Here is a 23,828-nt window from a genome sequence, read left to right as displayed (position 1 = left end):
AAGACCAGAAAGGTGACTGAAATGGGGAGATGAGAGGGTTGTGTAGAGGATGAGAAAAGAGATCTCTGACCAGGTCCGTGAGGTTCTGCTTTTCTTTGTGGGGAATGAATCTTCTGTTGAAATTCAGTTGCCCTCTATGAAGCTCTAGCTAGCACTCCTCTCCTTTGTTGAGCATCCTACTCTAGGCCCATTGCAAGGAGCCAATGGCCACTGGGAGTGGAGAACAGATGGATGGGCATTCTCATAGCCAGCAGTTGGTGCAAGCAAGGACGGAACAGCCTCTGAGGATTGGGAGCCCCTCTTCACGTTTCCTTCCAGAAGTGCAGTTGGGATCATGTGCCCTGAGTAGCATAAAAGTGGATGCATGGTACTTCCTAAAAGTCCAGTGTAGAATATGGGGAAGAGTAATGGCTTAGAATTTGGGAGACATGGGTTTAATCTCCGGGTTCAAACTTATTCCATGGATTAAATAAGCCATTTACTCTCTGAGGACCTTGAATTTATTTTCTCTCTCTCTCTTTCTTTTCCTTCCTTCTTCCTTTCCTTTCCTTCTTCCTTTCCTTTCCTTTCCTTTCCTTTCCTTTCCTTTCCTTTCCTTTCCTTTCCTTTCCTTTCCTTTCCTTTCCTTCCCTTCCCTTCCCTTCCCTTCCCTTCCCTTCCCTTCCCTTTCTCTTTCCTCTCCTCTCCTCTCCTCTCCTCTCCTCTCCTCTCCTCTCCTCTCCTCTCCTCTCCTCTCCTTTCCTTTCTTTCCTATCTATTCTGTAAAAGGAGAGAGAGTCAAGCAATATTTGCCTATATGGTGCACCAAGACAAGTGTTTTCCTATCAGTATTAGATCACAGACAAGTAAAATATCCCATCTTTTATTGTAGATTCCTAGATCAAAATCTTCTATTGCAGGGGCACCTGGTTGGCTCAGTCAGGTAAGCGTCCGACTTAGGCTCAGGTCGTGATCTCACGGTTTGTGGGTTCAAGCCCTGCATCCGGCTCTGTGGCAGCTCAGAGCCTGGAGCCTGTTTCAGATTCTGTCTCCCTCTCTCTCTGCCCCTCCCCCACTCACACTCTGTCTCCTTCTGTCTCAAAAATAAATAAATATTAAAAAAAACTAAAAAAAAAATCTTCTATTGCAGATATGTATAAGAGAGATAAGAAAGAGAGGAAAGGTGTACAAGGACCTGAGCTGTTGCTGAATAGGAACATGAGGGAAGAGGTACACACAATGCAGTAAATGTTTGACTCAACAATTCTCAAAACTGAAGTTGAGAAAGAATGGTTGAGCCACTGAAAGACTTAGGTTCGTCAGGTTTTTGTTTTTGTTTTTGTTTTTTAATAGTATCGGTAAAACTAAAATCTAGTTGGGAAAGCCCAAGACTCCAGCCAACAAGGAAGAACTTAATGAGTCCTAGCAATTATCCAGATCGTAAAGTTAACACAGGAAGCAGAGCCAATTCTATCTGACACGGAATCTGAAGTTGTAGTCACGGCATTTTTGTGAAGATGCTTCTAACTGGTACTTGCCCCAGGGTGTCATAGTAAGCATGGGTGTGTGTGTGTCACCGATCTTCTCTTTCCCACATCATGCTGGGCATTGTATCAACACACCGGGGCTCTCTTAGCTGCATGCTAGAGGATGCAGGTCCCAGGAGTGAGGCTAACAGGATTGCCAGTCACCCGGACACCAAGGAAGGTGAGGATAGTGTGAACAGGGAGCATCAGAAGATCAGGGTCCCAGCTCTGTTGCTGCCTTCCCCTGGTTCATCCCTCTGTCTGAGCTTGCCTCTAGCTGGAATTCCCTGACTCATCTTCTTGTTTGTGTTTTGGGGTTCGGTTTGGTGTGGTTTTGTTTTTTGTTCCTTTGCTTTACGCGAGGAAATGGTGGGAGGAAAGGGCAGGATGGGGAGGAAACACAGGACAGTCCATCCCATTCTTTTTGGATCCAGAATTCCCGTTTCACCTCTGTGTCTCTATAGCCTTTTTCTAGGTCCCCTGAGGTCACTTCTCAGTAGCATGCAGGGGTCTACAGGATGAGAACTTCTTTTCTTTCCTGGTTTCCTCCGTATCCAGCTTGCCATGGTTTCTTTAGAAGTCACCCTTCAGTCTGTTCCTCAACAAACCCAGTTCCCTCTCAGAGACTGGAAAGGAGTCAAAAGTGAATACAGACCATCTAAGAGTCCACAGGGTGTCTACTTAATTTAGTCAGCATATTTTTGGTGTTGATCACAATAGGCAGGCACTGATGTGGACTGTGGGAAATACAGGGAATAATCTCCCCTTTCTGGAGCTTGCAGTCTGGGGAAATAAAAATGTTTTGTGTGAAGAGTTCAAAACATGAGCATTAGTACCAATACCGGATGACACAAGGCAGGTGTGGTTAAATGCCCAGTGACTGGCACAGATACTGAGCATTAAAGAGTGCAGGAGAGTGGGGGAGAGCTTCCTATGGGACCACCTGAATCCTGATACGAATGACATTCGGTTGTGGTCACTCCCTTTCATTTGCATGACACTGTAAGGTCTACAAAAGATATTGCTCCATTTAATGTTTAAATCGTAGGTCTTCTAGCAGAGGAAACTGAAGCTCAGCTAGGTCATGTGGAAGCAGTGAGCCAGATTTTCAGATCATAGGGCTAGACTTCTTCGCACTAGAGGGGCCTCCACTGGAGGAAGGTGACTGTGCAATGAGCTGGGAGGAGAAGCTCCGGGGATCAGACCACCTCAAATGTGGAGGGGAATTTGAAGGACCTTGAAAGTGGGGTTGGGGTTCTCTACTAGGGAAATAACTGAAATAACCTTGCCCAAGCAAGGATAGCAACTGACCTGCATTACACCTGTCATCCCCTCAAATTAGTGGTCCAGGAGACAGACTTATCCTAAAGACATGTGTGTTTGGTCTACACAGTGGTTTAAAATGTGTGTGTTAATTGCCCTCATTAAAAAACGAGGTGCTTTGTTTGTCTCTCTTACACACACACACACACACACACACACAACTCAGATTGCTTGCTTCTCTTGACAGTTGGAATCCCTAGTAACACGGAATTGCTGTTCTTTTTTTTTTTTAATTTTATTTATTTAAAAAAATTTTTAATGTTTATTCATTTCTGAGAGACAGAGACAGAGCGAGAGGGGGTGGGGCAGAGAGAGAGGGAGACACACAATCTGAAGCAGGCTCTAGTCTCTGAGCTGCCAGCACAGAGCCCGACGTGGGGCTTGAACCCGTGAGCCACGAGATCATGACCTGAGCCGAAGTCAAATGCCCAACCGACTGAGCCACCCAGGTGCCCCAAGTTTGTTTATTTTTGAGAGAGAGAGTGCATGTGCAGGGGGGAGGAGCAGAGAGAGAGGGAGAGAGAATCCCAAGCAGGCTCTGTGCTGCCAACGCAGAGTCCAACATGGGGCTCAGTCTCACAAGCTGTGAAATCATGACCTGAGCCAAAATCAAGAGTTGGACACTTAACCCACTGAAGCACCCAGCTGGTCCCTGAATCCCTGTTCTTATGGAAACTTTGCACTGGAACTGTGTAGCAACTGCCTCTTGGTGCAGGAGGTCTGTGGTTCTCTAGGACTCTGCATGATATGGCCCCTGAAGGCTTTTGGGTCTGCATCCCTTGATTTACATGGGAAGTTGAGAGCCAATTATGATGCGGTAGAAAGGGTCAGAAGGCCTGGATTCAAGCCTGGCTCTGCCATGTACTGGTGTGCGACCTAAGCTAAAACAGCTGGCCTCTCCCGACTTCAGTTTCAGGGTCTTTTGATTGGGCATAATGACATGCACTTCCAGTGAGGGTGAGAGAATTATGGGACTTAATGAAAGTGTCGGTGCCACCTAAATTGTTTAAATGCTTCTTTTTGGAACAACTCAACTCCCAACGCAAAGATACAGAACACTGATTCTACAGCATATTCCTTAGTATGATTTTGAAAACTTCATGTTCAAAGTGTCAGTTTTGGGGAAGAGCTGCAGTGACTTTCATGTAACGTCAAGGATGTCATGGACACGGAGTAGGGGATGGTAAAGAGCCATTGAAAGAGAGGTTGCCCTGCTCCTCCCCACAACTTCTAGGCCATAGTCCTGTTGGCCATCCCAGCCATGCTGTCCCATTGTGCCATTTGAACAAGATGTTCTATATCAGAGGGAGGCTCAGAATCAAGAAGAATTGTAACTGGGCCACTTTCTGAAAGCCACTTTCAAGGTAGGAAAGTATTTTAGAAAATCAAAACTTGGTCAATGGGGAAGGACAAGCAAATCACACCTTTCTCATCCCTGGGAGAGCTTCAAGTGCCTGTTGCAAATTGATTTTAGGACTGTGATGATACTGCTGATGTTCTTTGAAGATGGCAGTAGCCTGATAAAGCTCTTAAAGAAGCAGATTCTTATGTGAACTATTGCAGGTCAAGATTCTCTTTGGACACCACTTTTTGGTTTGTCTTTTGTTCCGGCTCGCTGAGTGGTTATTATGGTGATGTGTGTGGGCGAGTGGTGAAGTGGCCGCAGTGACAAGTGCTTCCTGACTCTGTGTTCAGGTGTATAATTCTGTTCCTTCTTCCTTCCCACCCTCCACTCCCACTCCATCTCCCCAACCCTGTCAAACACTGTACTTAAAATGCCATTTTGCCTTTTCATTGTGATTCCTTTGTGAGAAGAAATTGGAGCGATCACATAAATGCTGCCCAGAGCCATCTGTCATCTTCTGGCTTCAACAGAAAAACCACAGCTACATGATTGTTGAGTGTTGGCCCATGTTTACCCAACTTCTCAGACACCTGAGAGCTAACCTAACTCAACATTTATAAAATTGCCATGTGTTCAGGCAAGTTCTTTTTTTCCCTGCTTGGTTAAAGCTTTGCGTTCTGAAAAATATTACTGAGAGGGATGGATGCCTGGAAATATGTGAAAGTAATAGCTTTGGGGCCAAGTAGATAAATTTGCATCCTCAGGCCACAAAGCAAGAGTATATTTTCTGCCTTCCTGGGAAATTGAGAGACGCTAGACAAAAAAGTAGTTCTAGTTTTCATTATTATATGTTTAAAATAGGCTGGGCTCAGGCAGTCCTTGGACTGAAGCTAAACATGTAAATTTCAGTTTAAATAAGTGCTTTATAGAAAAAGCAAAGGGGTAAGCCCTTGAGGCTCCACTGAAGGCCACTGGTGGCCTTGGCTCTAGTTTGCCACCTCCCTTTTTGTATTAGCTGCTGTAAGGAGAACTACCTTGACTTGGTGAGCAAGACTCAAGCAATGGCAATGAAATTTCTTACCCTGGGAAGCAGCGGGAAGGAACTTGCCCAGCCATCCATGGAAATGCTAATGAGCCGAGATGGCCCCGAGCTTTAATTCAGACCTTCTGTAATATCTTGCTTTCCTGATGCTGTTGGAGCATATTTTTACATTACTCGATAGTAGAGAAATGGTGAAATGTGGATCCTTCCAAGCTGAATGGCTTCCATCGCTTCTCTATGCACTCAGCAGTGACTTGATGTCTTGCATCAGGGGTGATGGAAAAAGTTTGACTCTATTATGGGGACTGGCTTCAGGTGAAAGGAGGAGTTGTTTCTTTGCCTTCCTCAATGCAAAGCAGGGCTGTGGTGGGGCAGGTCACAGTCCTGTTAGGACACCATGTTCCTTACGCTTGAACAGGTTGGTCTTCTGATTGCACATGGCTTGCCTAGGAAATTGAGGGCAGGAGGTGGGAAGGTGGCGAGATGTTTCCCTTTCAGGATGCTGTTTCTATCGTCTGGTGTTTCCTGGTATTTAAGAAAACACAGCTTATATCAGGAATCTAATGCCTGCCAGGGACTCCAGGCCATGACCTATCTAGGACTCCAAGCAATGACCTATCTAGGGTGAATAGAAGCTGCTACTTCCTGGTCACTACCCAGACATCCTGAGAAAAAATATTCTTCTGAAAGATATTATTGGATTATTGGTTCCGTTTTTAAGATTCACAATCGCTACAGTTTAGGAAATGAGTATCTTATTATCAACATGACTCAATAGAGAAGGAGAAAACTTCCTTAAACAATTGGTTTGAAAAAAGACGTGGGCTTAGAAAAATGACAGCTTGGATATGTCCTGCACATGGGGCTCCCATGCCCCACTGAGAAGTAGTTTTCAGTCTTCAGTACCTTAGGTTTGGCTAGTTTAATCCTGTAAAGTCATTTGGGTGGCATTCAAAGTCATTTTCTGTCTCATTATTAAACCAGTCGTGGATATAGGGAAAGGGCTCCTGGCCTCAGGGAACAGTCCTGCTTTGCCTACTCCTGCCCATTGGCTCTTCTTGCCCCATACCTCCAAGATGCTGTCTGTCTAGTTGTCAGAGTTGAGCTCCATGGCCTCCAACTCAGGTTGACTTCCACATTTGGCTTTGGGCTAGGTGAATGGAAGGGATAGAAGAGGGACAAATCAGGAGATAAGGAAAACACCCACCATGTGGGTGATCATGTAGGGCCTGCTAATGCTGGTAGGTATATGTAGGAATGGAGGAAGAAAAGGCTTTTTAAATGAAAGTTTGTGTGTTTCCTAGACAAAGGTGATAAAAGACTAACTGAGAATGCCAGCTGAGAAAAGTTTCTAAAAAGTTACCTCATTCATTTATTCTTTTATTCAGCAAAAATATATTGGGCATTATTATGAACAAGGTACTGTAGGTAAACAAGATATAAAACACCAAGTGCTTGGCTCTCCAAAAGTGTCTGGTCATCATAAGTACATAATCTATTAGGTTACTTAATGCCATCTCTCATACGTGTTCCCCCTTGAGAAATAGCTTTTTGAATTTAGTACCAAGAAAACCTTGTCTCTTGTGAGAAAATGGTCTATGTCTTCTTTTTAGGTATGAGAATTTTGTAACTTATCATGTTTCTATTTCTACCCTGCGAATAAGCTGGGGTTCTAGGTTGCAAATCACAGTAATCAATTCTAGCTGTCTTGGGCAGAAAAGAGGAATTTGTTGAAAGGATATTTAAATCAAAAGATATACATTCAGGACCCTGCTATATCACTGACTTGCTCAGGGGCAGCGGACAAGTTATTTATCCTTTTCAGATTTCACTTTACTTGTCACTTAAGGAATGTCATACAGTCTGAGTGGAGCTTCCCAAATAGATGGAATGCTCAGAGATCGAGTTTGGAAAATAGATATGTATGAAAGGCACGCTGGAAAGTGAGGCCACAGAAACTGGTTCACATGCTGTTGGCCAAGGTGAGTAAGAAGTCCAACTATCTCTCTGATATTGGGTCACTCAGTCAAGATTTGAGTCTTGAGAGAAACTTCTGATTGGCCAGGATTTGGTTTGGGACGCTAGTCCCTTTGACATACCAAGAGGGATAGCCACTCTTGAGATTAATGGCACGGTCTTTAAGAGGAAGATCTGTGGGCTAATAGAAATGATGGTTGGATGCTGGATAGCAACAAACAGAAACAACTCCAGGAAATACAGAGTCATATTGATGTTTTAAATAAAACAGAAGCACTATCAGCTCTTATAAGGAGCATAATTTGTTCTTCTTGCTTTTTCTTGGTTCTGAGTTTTTCCTTCCTTTCCCTTTTATTATTCTTATTGCACAACATTCTTTGAATGGCAGGAAAAGTGAGATTTGAAAAGGACTAATGACTTGCTCAGTGTCCCTGAACTAGTAAGTGGTACAGCCAGGTCCTGAATTTATACCTTTTGATTTCACTGTCGGTTCTCTTGTCTTTCCTATGAATTGATGCAAAGTGGAGAGATAAATGTTAAGAAAGAAACCTAATGCTCTGGTTGTTCTGAAGAGGAATATTTCTTTTGGGGAGGTTTGCATTTCCATTTGATTAACAACAAATCTGTTTTCCTAACTGAAAGAAGAGTGCTCCTGTCCTTGCTTACCCACCAGCACAGAATGTTCTACCATTGCCAGGAAGGTGGCCACAGCGAATGTGGGGACTGGTTTTTTTCAGTTTTTCAATTTTTCCTTGCCTGAGACCTTCTCAGGCTCTCAGGTCTATGCTTAGACTATTCTCTCCTCAAAAGACCTATCCTATCAACCAAAGGCACCAGACCTTAATAATATTCTTGCCTTTTAAAAAATGTTTTCTTCGGGGCCGCCTGGCTGGCTCAGTCTGTAAAGTGTGATTCTTGATCTTGGGGTTGTGAGTTTGAGTCCCATGTGTGGGGGAGAATTTACTTAAAATTAAAAAAAAATTTTTTAAGTGTTTTCTTCAAAAGAATGAAACTGGACCACTTTCTCCCATGATACACAAAAGTAAACTCAAACTGGATGAAAGACCTAAATGTGAGACCTGAAGCCATAAAACTCCTAGAAGAGAGCAAGGCAGTGATTTCTGCAGATGTTGGCTGTAGAAACATTTTCCTGGATATGTCTCCTCAAAGAAAAACATTAAAAAATAATAAAATAATAAAAAAATTAAAAGTGTTTTCTGGGGGAAGCTACACATTTATAATAGAAAATTTGGATAATATATAGACCAAAAACCAAAATAAAACCACAACATCAAAAACTCCCATCAAACAAAACTACTCAGCTCTACGTATTTTGGTTATTCCGTTTTTTATATGTATGTGTGAATATACACATATTTTCTTTTACAGAAATTGAGATTAGATGATATAGTTTGATGTCCTTTTATTATATGACATAATTTTGTAAGCATCTTCTCATGACATGAATTTTTTGGCAGTTGAATTTTTAATTCAATTCAGTAACCATTTATTGTGCAACAATTTTGGGCTCACCACTGTGGATCAGAAATCCCACCTATTCTATTTTTTAAAAATAAATCTTGTTTAATATCGATGGATTTTTTTTTTTTTTCCAAAATCAGCATCAATGAAAGAATAGACAGTAATGTTCTTCCCAATCTACAAAAGCTTCCTGGAACTTTAAAGATTCCAGCCACGCTCACCTAAGACAAAACACTGTGAAAAATTAGAACCAGCCATTTGGAATTCTTGGCTTTCTCATCCTGGAGGAAGCAAACCAAGATTGCCTTCCTTGACAATACTAATCTATATCTATGTATATATCTATATATGTTTTTTTAAGTTTGTTTTTTTTTAATTATAACTCATGTTTGAATCTTTAAACAAGCGTCTATGCAGGAGAAAGGTGGGTAGGACACTGACAACACTAGTTTCGCCTTAGCCGCAGGAGCAACGGCAGAGTTCAGACTTAGCTTCGGACGGCAAGGCCCCTGACCCAGACCACGCCCCCTGCGCTGAGGTCCGAGTCGCAAAGATCACACTGTTTTGGTAACAGGCTCCTGGACAGTCTCCCAACCTATTTCCGGTGTCTGCATGGCTTCCCCCAGGCTGGTCTACACTGCGGTGGAGAGCAAAGCACCGGAATGAACATTCTTTCTCTCTTTCGAGAGACTTCATGGTTTCTAGGCTGAGCATCATTGTGCTTCCACACTGTTTCCTTCGTGGCTTCGCAGCCAAAATGCGAATCAGCCTTTTGGCGTGCTTCCGGTCCGGCGCCTCCCCAAGAGGAAGATTTCAACCTTGCCTTTAGAGTCGGGCTCTCCCATCCCGTGTAGGACTTTGAACTCCTGTTCGCACCCTGGGGCGAGGGCCCTGCTTGGACTGAAAAGCTTTTCCAGCCGACGCGCCTCCACGTGAGGCACCGATGGTTGCAGAAAGTGCTTAAACCCGCACCAGCCCCATCGAGTGTGCAAAAGGAGCCAGTTCCCGGAAGGGGAACATTTCCTGCTGGCCCCTGGGTTGTGCATCTGCCTTGGGTCCTCCTCAGGTACCGCGCCTTGGATCGTACCAGGCCGCCATCTGCAGGAAGAGGGAAATCTTACCTGTTCTTAAGGAGCCAGAGTCTCCTCTACTGTAGTCTATATCGGGAGGAGGAAAGGGAAGAAGCCAAGAATGAAGGAATCCAGGGAGCAATCCTGGGCACAGGACTTCGAACTGGTAATTGTCTTTCTGTATTAAAGATGTCAAGAAGTTTGAAACATTTCCTTTTATAATTAAAAAAAAGTTTTTTTTAAATGTTTTATTTATTTTTGAGAGAGAGAGACAGCATGAGCAGGGGAGGGGCAGAGAGAGAGGGAGACACAGAATCCGAAGCAGGCTCCAGGCTCCGAGCTGTCAGCACAGAGCCCCACGTGCAGCTGGAACCCACCAACCGCGAGATCATGACCTGAGCTGAAGTCAGACGCTTAACTGACTGAGCCACCCAGGCGCCCCTTCCTTTTATATGTTTTGAGAACAGAGCCACATGACTTAGTTTTTGCATGAAACTACATCTAAAGCAACACAATTCGGGGGGCGCCTGGGTGGCTCGGTAGGTTAAGCATCCCACTCTTGATTTTGGCTCAGGCTCAGTGTCAGGTTCTGCACTGACAGTGCAGAGCCTGCTTGCAATTCTCTCTCTCCTCTGTCTCTGCCCCTCCCCTGCTTGTGCTGGCTTGTGCGCTCTCTCTCTCTCTCTCTCTCTCTCTCTCTGTAAATAAATAAATAAGCAAACAAACTTAAAAAAAAAATCATTGTTTATCAGAGTCTAAGAATACTAAACAGGATCCACTTCATAACCCACATAGACAGAACTTCCCTGTCTTCTTCTCTGGCCAGTCCTCCAGCCTTCTGGAAGCTGTTCTGGAGCTTCTCATGTACCAAACCCACAGCTCCCTCCTTTCTCCTCTCTTCTCCCTGCTTCCCAGGACCCTTCCTTTTATTATGTGGATCACTTAGCCTCTTTTCTAGGAAGTAAGAATTCTTCCTCTTTTAGAGGAGGGACAATGGGAAGAGCTGTAGGAATTCTGGATTCTCTTTCAACAGCAGGGGAGAGACGGTGAGCGCTGACCCCTTGATCTTCATAGCCCTTTCCAGTATCCTGGCTCCCTGTCCCTCGAAGGGACAGGTGTGAGCACCTGCGAGGAGCTGAGGGCACTCTTGTTAGATAGAATTGAGCCTGGGAAACCAGGCAGCAAGGCAGAGTCAGGGTCAGCAGGGTGCAATTCACATATAGGCCAGAGCTTGGGTTGGGAGAGGTAGGGCAGAAGTATGACCAAAGTGGTCGTCCCTCAGTTGCCCTTGATGCCTTTTCGTGGGCCCTCCATACCCCCAACCCCAGTGGTGGCCACCAGAGAAGGGCTGGCATGGTGTTCCTCTGTCGAACCATGAAAACTGTCATCTTGGATAACAGGTCGCAAGACCACGGATTGGAAGAGATGGGTGTGGGTTAAGATTCGGATTTAAGCTCTCGTTTCTCCTCTCAGGCTGGTAGCTCGACTATATTAGGCTGCTCTCTTTCGGCTCTTTTAGGTCATGGAGGTCAGATTTATGAAAGAATTTAAGAGAGGGGCACCTGGGTGGCTCAGTTGGTTGGGCATCCAACTTTGGCTCAGGTCATGATCTTACAGTTCATGGGTTCGAGTCCCGCATCAGGCTCTGTGCTGACACCTCAGAGCCTGGAGCCTGCTTCAGATTCTGTGTCTCCCTCTCTCCCGCTCGTGTTCTGCTTCTGTCTCTCTCAAAAATAAATAAACATTAAAAAAAAATTTGTTTTGAAAGAATTTAAGAGAGATTTAGGCTTCTGCAGTCACTGTGACAGAAAATTTGCTCATTATTTAAAAATTTTTTTTTCAACGTTTATTTATTTTTGGGACAGAGAGAGACAGAGCATGAACGGGGGAGGGGCAGAGAGAGAGGGAGACACAGAATCGGAAACAGGCTCCAGGCTCTGAGCCATCATCAGCACAGAGCCCGACGTGGGGCTCGAACTCCCGGACCGCGAGATCATGACCTGGCTGAAGTCAGACGCTTAACCGACTGCGCCACCCAGGCGCCCCGGTCATTATTTTATAAATGGGAAGGGCACTGACCATCTTTGGTGCTTTTCTTGGCCTGTCTTCTGATATTTCTGGGGAAATCATGGTCTTGCCTCAGTTTATCCCCCTGTAAGCCGCAGCTGGTATTGAGCAAGCTCCGATGAGCAAGGGGCCTGGCCTTCCTTGGCCGTGTGTGCCGCTGGGGACACCCGTGAAGGGGGCAGTGATGTCATCCTAGGGCCTCGTGGTGAGGGAGCCAGTGAGGGCACAGTCCTTGCTCTGCCGTGCTGTGTAAGGAAAAGTACATTAAGTCCCCAGTACCTGTTAGGAGAATAGAGGGTTGATTTCTGGGTTTAGATGGAAGAACTCTCTTCAGGGTTCTACTTTCCTTGAAAGTTACAAACAATCAAACCCCAGAAGCGAATATGAGAAGCAAAATGACCAGAAGGCTGGGTATCTTGAATATTCATTTGTTCATCCCTAAATTCCGAAGTGAAACAGATCAAAAGTTGAAGCCTTTTCTGCCACTGTTGGCTGCTTGTGCTTGGGCAGATAACTTTACCTCTCAAAGCTCCAGCTTCTTTGTGTGTGAACTTGGGGAAACCTCAGCAGCCTCCTCAGAAGACTGTTGTGAGGATTAAGTGGAAATTTTAAAAATGCACGTAGAGCATCAGTCCAGCACCTGCCGTATAGTCTCAGCTGTTGGTGACTGTTGGCTAGGTACTATTTTTCTTGAAAACGCCATCCCAGAATGTGGTGAGGGTGGTAATAAAGGTTAGTTGACACAGATCCTGCCCTGAGGTGGCTTATGATGGGCAATCATGACACAGGACATGGCAGGAGCCAAGAGAGAAGAACAGGGCGAAAGGGGCACGTAACAAATGGAATCAAAGGTTCGAAAGAAGGATCGATGGAGCTGGTTGTTGGAACACGGAGGGGCTCAGAAGTGAAAGCTGAATCTAACAGGGAAACAGTGCTTTCTGACAGAGCCTGAGCACAGTGGGCGAAGGCAGAAAAGAGGAGCAAGGGGATAAATTAAAAACAAAATAGGTGAGCAGGCTTGTCACTGGGCTGACAGGAGGTAAGCAAAGGAGACGAAAGCAGACCGGGGTAAATAAATAAACGACCAATGTGGTGACGACCCTCCAGGCAGCCCGTCACAGAGGGTGGAATGGGCTTGAGATCGAAGATTACAAAAAGAAAAATCGTACCCAACTTTCACAGATTTTTCTGATACTTTGATTGTTTTCCTCCCACAGTACTCTGAAATGCACGCCTGGTTTATTCTCAGAAAGGATGCCAGAGCGCTCTCCTCACCTGCTGCCCCTACCGCAGACACGCAGGAGAAGCCTTGGGGTGGGGTGAATGGCTCAGGGAATGATCAGCCCAAGTTGCTCATTCCGGGGACTCTGGAGCAGATGCTGGCCGTGCGAGCTATGTCTAGACATGGAAATTGTGCTCCTAATCTCTCAATCTTGCTTTCTTTACATTCTCTGATAATGTGCATCTCTGTAAACATTCTCACCACAGGAACGGAGCTGGAAACACATGTGCAATCAACAGCCGCAGCAGCTAGAAAGGGGGTTATGAAATCTGCTCAAAAATAGCCTGCTTGCCCCATAGGCATGCAAAGCAGCCAGCCAGCCAGGGTGAACGTGTCAGGCAGCAGATTGCTCTCTGCATATCGGGAGGCCTCCAGCGACCTGCCACACTTGGGCTCAAAGGAGCTCACCGCTGGTCAGAAACTTCCAGAGGTGATCTGGGCCTGTGGACAGAGTCCCCCTGAGCAGCTGGGAGCCACAAGTCCCTGGCCTTAGTTCCTGCTCCAGAGGGGGCAGCGTCGAGCCTCCCAGGAGATTCCAGGGCTAAGCCCTCCTGTCCTACCTGCCCTGAAATTTCTCAGCCCTGGAAACATTTTTGTGGGTTAAAACTTTAAGTTTACAGAACTTGACCTGAGGCAAGAAGATGTAAAGTCTGGCTCCCACCCTTCGACTCTACTTAATGCATCAGCTGGCTTGTCCCCTCGCAGGGCCTGGACGGCACATTTTTATACAGTGGGCGCACAGTGGGGAAGGGCGATCTGGCTGCATGCTCAGTGTCAAGGACGACCGGGCTTTCGGGTACAGGTCCGCTGCCCGCAGGTTCTGCGCTGAGAGGCGAGACTTGCTGTGATGCGGGTGGTGCCGTAGTTTCTGTCCACGGTCATCTCCAGCACCAGCTGCTCGTGTGACCTTTGGCCCCGTCACTTCGGGCCTTTTGCTTCAGCCTTCTCGGCCGAGTGGGAAGGTGCTCTTTCCTCTGCAGTCACGCATAAAGGGGAGAGGAGTCAGAAGGGACAGGTGGGCCCTCACCATGTGTCCTTGGAGTTGGAACTTAGTTGATTCACAGAATGATTACATTACTGAATGCAACTGTAGAGGTCCCCGGGATATTTTTGTCAATATTGCTCTTTGTGACTGCATGTTGACTTCTCCCCTCAGCGTCCTGTAGGTGCTGTGGGAGCCTGGGCTGGGGACACACGAATCCCTGCCCCTCTATCACATCAGGACTTCAAAACCTGTGCAAGAGGTACCCGGCCATTGCGGCTCCTTCCAACGGGCTTTGACAATAAGGAAAATTGTCTAACTTTGTAGTGATATCACTGATGTGGAGTGTCTGAAACTTGTATTTCCTGAAAGGCTGAAGGTTTTGATCTCCTCCGATGTGTTCTTCGTGTTTCACCCCAGTTCATGTAGGGCGTGAAGAGCCGCCTCCACTAACCTGGCCGTGAAAACCTGGCAGCTGCTCAGACTGAAAATAGTACTTGATTTAGTTTGAGTCGCAGCACGAGAAGGGACTCACGTACGCACACCGACATACAAATGTGGGCTCAGAGGCTGTTCTGGGCATCAGGGCTGGGCTCACAAGTGGCTGTGAGGTGAAGCTGGAAATGAAGTCTGCTAGCCGAGAAAGCGGATGAGCTGAGGGCTTCTGTGATGTGGGACTGTCACTTCCTTCCTGCAAACAGCGGGTGAAAGGAGCCACCGGAGCCTCTGTGGCTAAGTGTCTTTGCACTTGCAGCCTAGGACAAGCTTTAGGAGGAAGAGGAAAAAGCAAGTTTATTTTTCTGTTTTAAGCCAAACCTCTAGCATTCTCCCTTTAGCTCCAAATGACAATCTCTGATGTGTTTAAATCATTGCACCCTGTTAATAGGCTGGTGACGTTGGCATGGAGAGCCCAGGGTCTCCTGTGTGCCCCTGGTATTTGTGTTACCTCTCTCCCCGTTTTCCTCCCACTTCTCTGCTGCTGTTTCTCAGGGCCCTGTCCTATGCTCAGCCTGGGCACAGACCAGTAGCTCTTAAAACAGAGGACAACACAGCTTCAGATATTGAAACCATGCATAGAGTGTTCCAAGCAATATCTAAAGTGTCTGTCTCTGTCCCGCCCTCCCTTCCTATGTTCTTTCCTTGAGGAAACAGACTTTATTGGAAAGGCCATTGTGTTATGCTCTAAGGAGATTATTGTTGATCTATTTTCATTTTTCTTATCATGTCCTTTAGCCAGGAGGCTAGGTGGACCACTAGAAAGTGCTCGGGCCTTGGAGAAAAATGGGCTGAGCTGTGAAGCTCAGCCATGCGCTTTGCACCTATGGAATCTTTATCATTTGCCTAAATTCTCTGGCCTTCTGTAAACTAAGAATAATACCTGCACTGCAGAGCTCCTGTGAGGTTTCAGTGGGACAGTGCACATTTCAGGAGCACAGCAGCACCCGGTGAATGGTGATTGTAGTCGTCGAGGGGTCACAGAGCATTTTTGAGACTCCTAATGAAAAGCAAACACCATGGAGGGACAGAGAAAGGACAGGCCCAGGCATAGCACATACCATGAGCTCATCATGCCCGGACAGTTTGACCTTGGGCCACTAGCAAAAATGTCCCTGCAGCAGGGTGCACGTGGAGGGAGCTGGGCTGCAGTGCCGTTCATTTCTTCTGCCAGTTTGAATCTGCCCCCAGGCAGAGCTGGAACTGTAAGTACAAACTTTGCTGGAGTCCAAAGTTACAGTGGAAGTTGCTGAAACCACTTCTTTCATGTTTATACAAAGTGTTATAAATAAAATAGATTAAACAAACTGTTCAAAAGACATGGCTAGCTCACTGCCTACTCTGACTGTAGGGAGTATCGACCATTTAAAAAAATTTTTTTTTCTTTCAGTGTCTATTCATTTCTGAGAGAGAGAGAGAGAGAGAGAGAGCGAGCAAATGGGAGGGGGGCAGAGAAAGAGGGAGACACAGAATCTGAAGCAGGCTCTAGGCTCTGAGCTGTCAGCACAGAGCCCAACGTGGGGCTTGAACCCATGAACCACGACCCAAGCCGAAGTCTGATGCTCAACCGACTGAGCCACCCAGGTGTCCCGGGAGTATCAACCTTTTTAAATCTTCCCTTAAAGTTATGGAAAGAAGTGGATGACATGTTGTGGCATAGAGGACAAAGCCGAACAGGTGTAGCTTCCACATTGAGGTAAAAAAAAAAAAAAAAAAGAACCAGTGCCTGTTGTTGGGAATGTAAACTGGTGCAGCTACAATGGAAAACAGTGTGGAGGTTCTTCAAAAAATTTAAAATAGAACTACCAGGGACAACTGGGTGGCTCAGTGGGTCGAGCATCCGACTTCTTGCTCAGATCATGATCTCATAGTTTGTGAGTTTGAGCCCCGTGTTGGGCTGTATGCTGACAGCTCAGAGCCCGGAGCCTGTTTCTGATTCTCTGTCTTCTCCTCTGTCTGTACCTCTCCCGTTTGCACTCTTTCTCTCTCTCAAAAATAAACAAACATTTAAAAATAAATAAATAAAGTGAATAGAAGTACCCTATAATCCTTCTGGGTATATATCTGAGGGAAATGAAAATGAAGCAGTATCTACATTTCTGTGTTCATTGTAGTCTTATTCACAATGGTCAAGATATGGAAACAACCGAAGTGTCCATCAACAGACAAATGGATAAAGAAGATGTGGTACACACACACACACACACACACACACACACACACACACGGGAATATTATTCACCCAGGAAAAAGAAGGAAGTCCTGCCATTCGCAACAACGTGGGTGGAGCTAGAAGACATTACGCTAAATGAAATAAGCCAGACTGAGAAAGACAAATACTGTTTGGTCTCCCTATATGTGGGATTTAAAAAAAGATTAAAAAAATTCCAAGTCCTAGAGAGTAGAATGGTGTTTACCAGGGGCTGTGGGCTGGGGAAGGTGGGGGGATGCTGGTCAATAAGCCTTAGGTTATAGGATGAATAAATTCTAGGGCTCTGATGGACGGCATGGCGTCTGTAGTCAAGCTGTATCGTACACTTGAAAGTTGCTAAGAGATTAGATCTTAAGCATTCTCACCACACCACAAAAAAGATAACTAGGTGAGGTGATTGATGTGTTAATTAACCTGATTATGGTAATCATTTCACAAAATATATGTATATCAAATCATCACATTTTACACTTTAAATATATACAAATTTATTTGTCAATTATACCTCAATAAAACTGGAGGGAAAAAAAAGCCCGCTTCTCACTTCCATTGCTGTCTACTTCCTCTGCCTTGTGTCCAGGAAGGCACAGCTGGAAGATGCGAACTTGACCCATCTCAGGCTTCACGGGAATAAGAAGCAAACCTTTATTGTGTTAAAAAAACTGAGATGTGGGTTCATCTGGAGTTTAGCCTGTCCTAACTAATGGTGGATGTGCTCAGCTCTCCACTCCCACCCCACCCACCTGCTCCTCCATTGTGTGTAATCTGTGTCCACCATCGCTGCTCAGGGAAATGGCTGTTCTCAAAATTTCCCAGTGACCTCATCCTCATTCACCTACAGACTGCTGAGTTGTCTCGTGTTCTTTCTCGCTTCAGTTTTCATTTCATTATTTTAAGCTTAAAAAAAAGTAATACGTTCTTATTTTAAGGAAATCTGCCCTCCCCTTTCTAACTACCTATTTGCTTTCTGTTCTGGTTGCTTTTTCTCTTCACCTTTCTAAAGGCGGGTGTTCCCCCCCACAAATCTGCCTGCGGTCCTTCTCTCCTCCCCTCCCAACTCCATCCCCCCCCCCCCCCCCCGCCCCGACATCACCGCATTCTCCTCCTCTGAGCTCCAGCTCTTTGCAGGAGACTGCATTCCTCACCCTCAATTCTGAACCTCTCAGACACCTGCCTGTGGCTTCAGCCAACTTCTGGAGATGAAACTGCCCAGAACTGGGCTGGTAATTATCCTTTCTCCTCTTCTTTTTTCTGCTGTGGCCCCTCATCCTGCCCAGTTTCACCTCGGCTTGACTCCTGGATTGCCTATTTGACTGTTTTCCCTTCTCAATTCCACCATTCTCTTATCTCATCCGTTATTGAGTACTGTGGGTTCTCTTTTGTCGGGTCCCTTCTCTGCATTCTCACTACTATTACACTACTGGTATGAATGTAATTGTATTGAGATTGGACCAGAAAGACATAACTGGACTGTTGACCATGGTCGGTTCTTTTTTAAAAGTTTTATTTATTTATTTTGAGGCAGAGAGTGGGAGAGCACTCGGGAGGGGCAGAGAGAGAGGGAGAGAGAATCCCAAGCAGGCTCTGATGATGATGTGGGGTTTCAGCTCATGAACCACGAGATCACGGCCTGAGCCGAAATCAAGAATCAGATGCTCAACTGAGCCACCCAGGTGCCCCGACCATGGTTAGTTTTGAGGAAGGAAATCCATGGAAGTGGGAATGATGGGGAATTTCATACTTTAAAATATATCATTTTTGGGGGCATGTGGGTGACTCAGTTGGTTAAGCATCTGACTTCAGCTCAGGTCATGATCTCACAGTTCATAAGTTAGAGCCCTGCACTGGGCTTGCTGCTGTCAGTACGAAGCCTGCTTCCGATCCTCTGTCCCTTTCCCTTGCCCCTCCACCCACCTCTTCCTCAAAGACAAATAAACATTAAAACATTTTTTACATGTTTTTTTAATCACAATGGATTCATATATTAACTATATAATACAAAAGCAACTTTTAAAAATCAAAGGTAATTTGCTCCTTGTCAGGTAGCAAAGCTTTCATAACTCAAAGTGTTCGAACAAAAGTCAGTTGACTCACTACTAGGGATGTTGTAGGAAGGACTCTGATATCAATTAGGTGTGAGTGATATCAGCTGTGAGTGATGGCAATCCAAAATACCACAGGCTTACATAATATGGAAGTTCACTTCTCTATGGAGTAAAGGAGACCTGAAGGTAATCAGTACCGGGGTTGTGAACGCATTCCACAGTTCTCAGACACTTTTATCTTGCCACTACACTCTACTTAGCCCTTGGCTTCCACCTCATGGCCTAACAAAGCTGTCCAAGCTCCAGCCATTATATTTGCATTCCAAGTAACAGAGGAAGAAACAAATTAGAGCACGTCTGCTCTCTTTAAGGACATTTTCTGGAAGTTGCTTGTTTCAGCTTATACCCTCTTGGCCAGAACCAAGTCACACAGGAACATTAAGCTTTCAGAGGAGTCTGGGATAGGCCTTATTCCATGTGGCCATGTGCCCATCTAAAACTGGGCTTCTATTACCAAAGAGAAAGAGGAGAATGAATATTGAGGGATTGGTATTCTTTGCTGACATTTTTAACTCAAAGGCTTTAAAATTAATAGTAGCTGCTATTTACCTAGCTATCTATCACTATGTACTAAGCATTGGACTAAGTCCTTCACTTGTGTTATCCTGTTTGGTGTCCATATACCTATGAGTTAGGGTCAGTGCTGTTACAATTACTTTGAAACTTAGGGAGGTTAAGTAACTTGGCCAGGGTTAAAACACTGCTAGAAAGGGGTGGATTTAGGACCTGAACCCAGCTTTGGTTGAGTCCAGAGCTCTTAACCTATCTTAACCTATATACTCAATTTGCAGCCATATACTCTCTGCATTGGTCTTCATTGCAAGCAGCAGAAGTTGAGTGTAATGGAGTTAGACAGGGAAGGAGTTTCTTAAAATATTGGGTAGTTCACAGGATGATTGTGAGGCTGGAACACCAAGCTCAGTGCTTGAAAAAGCATTCCTGCTCAAAGCAGGAAAAATGCCCTAGTTCTCCGTAGAACTAGGGGTTTTGATGAGAAAATTGTGGGTGCCTTTGCCTGGCCAAAGAGAGGAAGCTGCCTATTCCTTACTTCCTATGCTAACAGTTCTCAATTCCAAGCCCTTGTGACTCATTCTGATTGGTGCAGCCAGATCCCAGGCCAGCCCCAGCTGCAAGGGATGATGGGAAAGTCAGTATCTAACATATTCATACCCTGTGATGGAAAGTGGTCCTGATTCCCACCAAAACTCATAAGGTGGAAATTCTCCAGACTTGGAAGGGGATTTAAATGTTGACATAATACCACTTCACCATTCTATTTCCTTATTTCCCTGTTCAGGTTCAGAAGTTTGAGCAAGTTGAATTTCAACTGGATTATTTTCAAAAGTTTTGAAATGTTTAGTTTTTCCTTTGGCCCCCTCCCCCTTTCCTTCTCTTCAGAAAGCAGTGGCATAACAATTCCTGGCCTCTGTAACAGGGTATCTGATAAGCAGAATAATGGCTCCCCGAAGATGCCCACATCCTAATTCCTGGAACCTGGGACTGTGTCACATTATGTGGCCAAAGGGAATTGTAGATGTGATTAAACTGAGTGCCTTGAGGAGGGGAGTGAATTATCCAGGTGGGCCCAATGTAATTACAAGGGCCCATACAGGGGCAATAGGGAAGCAGGGCTGTGTGTGAGAGAGATATGATGGCTATAAGCAGAAATTGGAGTAAAAGCAGAGATGGGTTCCTGACTGGGGGACGTGAGCCCAGGGATGTGGGCAGCAAGGGGAGCTGGAAAAGGCAAGGGACCGAATTTTCTCCCCTAAAAGCCTTCGGAAGCAATAGAGACCCTGTAGACCCCTTGTTCTAGTCCAGTGAAACCCTTTTGGATTTCTGACTTTCACAATCATAATGTATCTGTGTTGTGTTTAAGCCATGAAACTGCAGTAATTTGTGATAGTTACAATATAAAACTAATATAAGATGCAAATTAAAATACCCACAAGGCACAGAATGTGCCATAAGTGAGTAAAGTGGGCCATGGGTAAAACATTTTCATGAAGCATGTGGCCCTTTCAGTCTGTCTTTTGTTTTCCCAGTTTTGATAGAGACATGAATGCAAACATTTCATTTTACTCCCAATTTTTTTAGAAAAAGTAATCTCTACACCCAGTGTGGGGCTTGGACTCATAACCTCGAGATCAAGAGTCACATGCTCTACCACTTGAGGCAGCCAGGAGCCCCAATTTTCCTCCTCATGTGATCTGTAAGAAAAACTATAGTGGAAGCAAGGTGACAAATGGCAATTTACATGCAACTTTATAACAGGGAGACAGTAGAGGGTGGTAGGAACGAATATGAATAAACTAGAACCAACTGTTACCTTGTAGAGTTTGGATCTGGTGTTTCCAGTGTTTCTAATTTAATTCTAATACTTTTTTGTTGTTGTCTTACAAATGAACAATTCAAACAAAATATACCTTCGGCAGTGGCTTGCTGTCCTCAGCTGTAGAACAATCTCCTTTCTCACCTGTTCTTGCCGCCACCTTAGATATGTTTTCCAATCTATGCGATGTTGGTTTTGCAATCTTTTGTGCATGGAGTGGCAGGCATCCTGGTCTTGCTTCCACCCTTGCTCTGCTCTCAGCCAGACACACACGATTGCATCAGGAGGCTAATTTGAATTTATCTGCTCTCTCTCTCTCTCTCTCTCTCTTTAAAGCACTTTACAAAGCTTAGGCAGGAAGTTTTTGAAAAGTCAGGTTTTCAAAAGAGATGCACAGCCTAAAACATTCTCCACACTCCTCACACTCTCTTTCTTTGCCAGGGTGATATTTAAGATCTGTAAGCACTCAGCCAATCAGTAGACAAATATTTATTAAGCATCTAGGAGGATTAAGCCTGTGCCGGATGCTAGGAGGACTACACAAGATAGAAGACAGAGAAGCTCCTGGTGAACATGTCCCCTCATACTGAGGGGACATATGTGTTAGGGAGTGACTGCCGGAGCAGATAATTCTTGAGGAGTTGAAATGCAGCATGAGTCTCCATGCCAGCAAGGTATTTGCTCAGACAGTTGAGCAAATCTGATACTTAAATCTCTTCTATGTTCTCTGGTTTGTGTTTTCCCTACAGGATTGGTAAACGCTGCGTTGCAGGACTCTGGGGGCCCAGAGCAAACTCCAGTTGTAAAACCACCACCTGCACCTGTGCACTGGCAACAAATTGACAGGTGAGACCAATCTCTCTGTGGTTACAGGGAGTGGTCAGGGGAACTAACTGTGTTTCTGGCGCCTTAGCTCCCCAGTGACAGTGATGAGACTCTAAGCTGATAAAACTGACGAGTGGGAAAGCATTGGACAGTGTCTGTATTTTGAGTTTCAATATTCTGCCCAATTCCCATGGTGCCTGGATCCATGCTTCACACTTAGTGGACCTGAGGTTAATGTGAGACGAAAATAATTATTATAGTGAAAATGTATTGAGCGCTTATTCTGTGTCAGGCACTATGCCAAGTTCTTTATATCGATTATCTCATTTTATCTTCACAACTACTGACAAGAGTTATTATGATCCCCCATTTTACAAACAAGAAAAATGAGGGCCAAGGTCACACTTCTGCTTAGTGACAGAGCCAAAATTTGAACCCAGGAGTCCATTCATCTTATATCTACCAGTTGGATGGAAACTCTAATTTAAGCCTGTGGCATTAGATTTCAAGGAGTCCTAATGTGGTTTTTGAAAACATGCAGGCCTTAATTTGTTCAATCGATATGCTCCTGAAAAATTAAATAGAAAAATGGATAGAAACACCCTGAGGGCATGGGAGATGTCTTTGTAACATCTACAGTATTTAGCACTGTGCCTTGCAGATAGAAGACTTGAAACAAAAACATTTGTCAAATGAATGGATGTATGAATGAAACAATTGTAGAAGGTGGTTTGAATTTTAAATGTACTCAGTAAGACAAGTGTTTGAAGGGACCTGCCGGGTTAGTACACAGAGTGTCTAGGTTGATCCAATCTATTTGAAGCTATTTATAAATGGGCATTAATGCATAGAAATACAATTGGAGGGATGTTTTGCAAATGCACTTTTACTCTCTTCTTATACTTTTGTGTATTGTTGAGCATTTAAAAATTGAGGATGCATCTATCTCATTCTGAACTTGGTATAGTTGATTTGAGACATGATCCCAGGAAAAGGACAGAGGGAGAGAGGTGATGGGGTGGGTGAAGCCCATGTCAGGGTGTATAAAGGCTGCGGGGTGGGGAATGGGAGCTCCTTGCCCCGGGACTTGCCCAAAAGCCAAGAGACTGGATGGAGCAGTAATCCATTAGCTCCCAGTCCTCGTTGGCACAAACATCCCCACCTTTGCGGGCTCTACCTCTGAGGGGCCAGTGGGCCCTGAAGCATCAGAAAAAGCTCTGAGTGTAATGGCAGAAAAAGGAGCCGGACACTGTCAACACCAGCTGAGTCTGAACTTCTGGAACTGCCCGCCACAGATGTGGGCAGAGGTGGGGACGTGAAATAGGAAGCATCTACTATAGTGTGATTTTTCAAAAACCAATAAAACCATTTTCGAAATAAACTACAGAAGAAATTTTCACAGTGCACAGAATGGCCCTCTGATTTGACTTTGCAAGTCCGGACTGTCACAGGTGAGGTTAATTTCGGTGAGATCCTGATGTGCTTGACATTGGGGGCCAGATTCCTGGGAAGCAGTCTTGAAGATAGAGAAGCTATGCAAGTGTACTGGGGAGTGCTCTGGGACCCACACCTGTAGGGGATACAGGACTGGGCCTTGGGGAAAGCCTGGCTGTGATGTGGCCACAAAAATGGTGTTAGCTCATCCCCTGGGGAGCTTTGAAGCTGGGGTGGCTCTGCAGAGTTGTCCTGAGTTGGGGTGAGAGTGCTGGGCTTTTATACGTGAGCATCTTCCAGCCACCGGACGCCAGATTCCAGGGCGTCCAAACTTGCCTTTGAACATCAGG

At 45.2% G+C, this 23,828-nt stretch overlaps 1 long non-coding RNA gene across 2 annotated transcripts in view; it reads left to right on the top strand.

The window, feature by feature from the left end:
• The window catches only part of LOC102899197, a 146,462-nt gene that overhangs the window by 84,734 nt on the left and 37,900 nt on the right, over positions 1-23,828 (top strand). The window contains exon 1 of one of the 2 annotated variants that reach the window (XR_006599511.1): positions 21,948-22,065. The exons of the other annotated variant lie outside the window; for it this stretch is intronic. This is a non-coding gene — a long non-coding RNA (uncharacterized LOC102899197). Of the gene's footprint in view, positions 1-21,947; positions 22,066-23,828 lie in introns of those variants that run through there. 2 annotated transcript variants of the gene reach the window in all.

The sequence above is a fragment of the Felis catus genome, chromosome B3 (genome assembly GCF_018350175.1).
Source record: "Felis catus isolate Fca126 chromosome B3, F.catus_Fca126_mat1.0, whole genome shotgun sequence".
Classification (NCBI taxonomy): domain Eukaryota; kingdom Metazoa; phylum Chordata; class Mammalia; order Carnivora; family Felidae; genus Felis; species Felis catus.
Note: the sequence above shows the minus strand (reverse complement) of the source record. Positions and strands in the feature narration are given on the sequence as shown.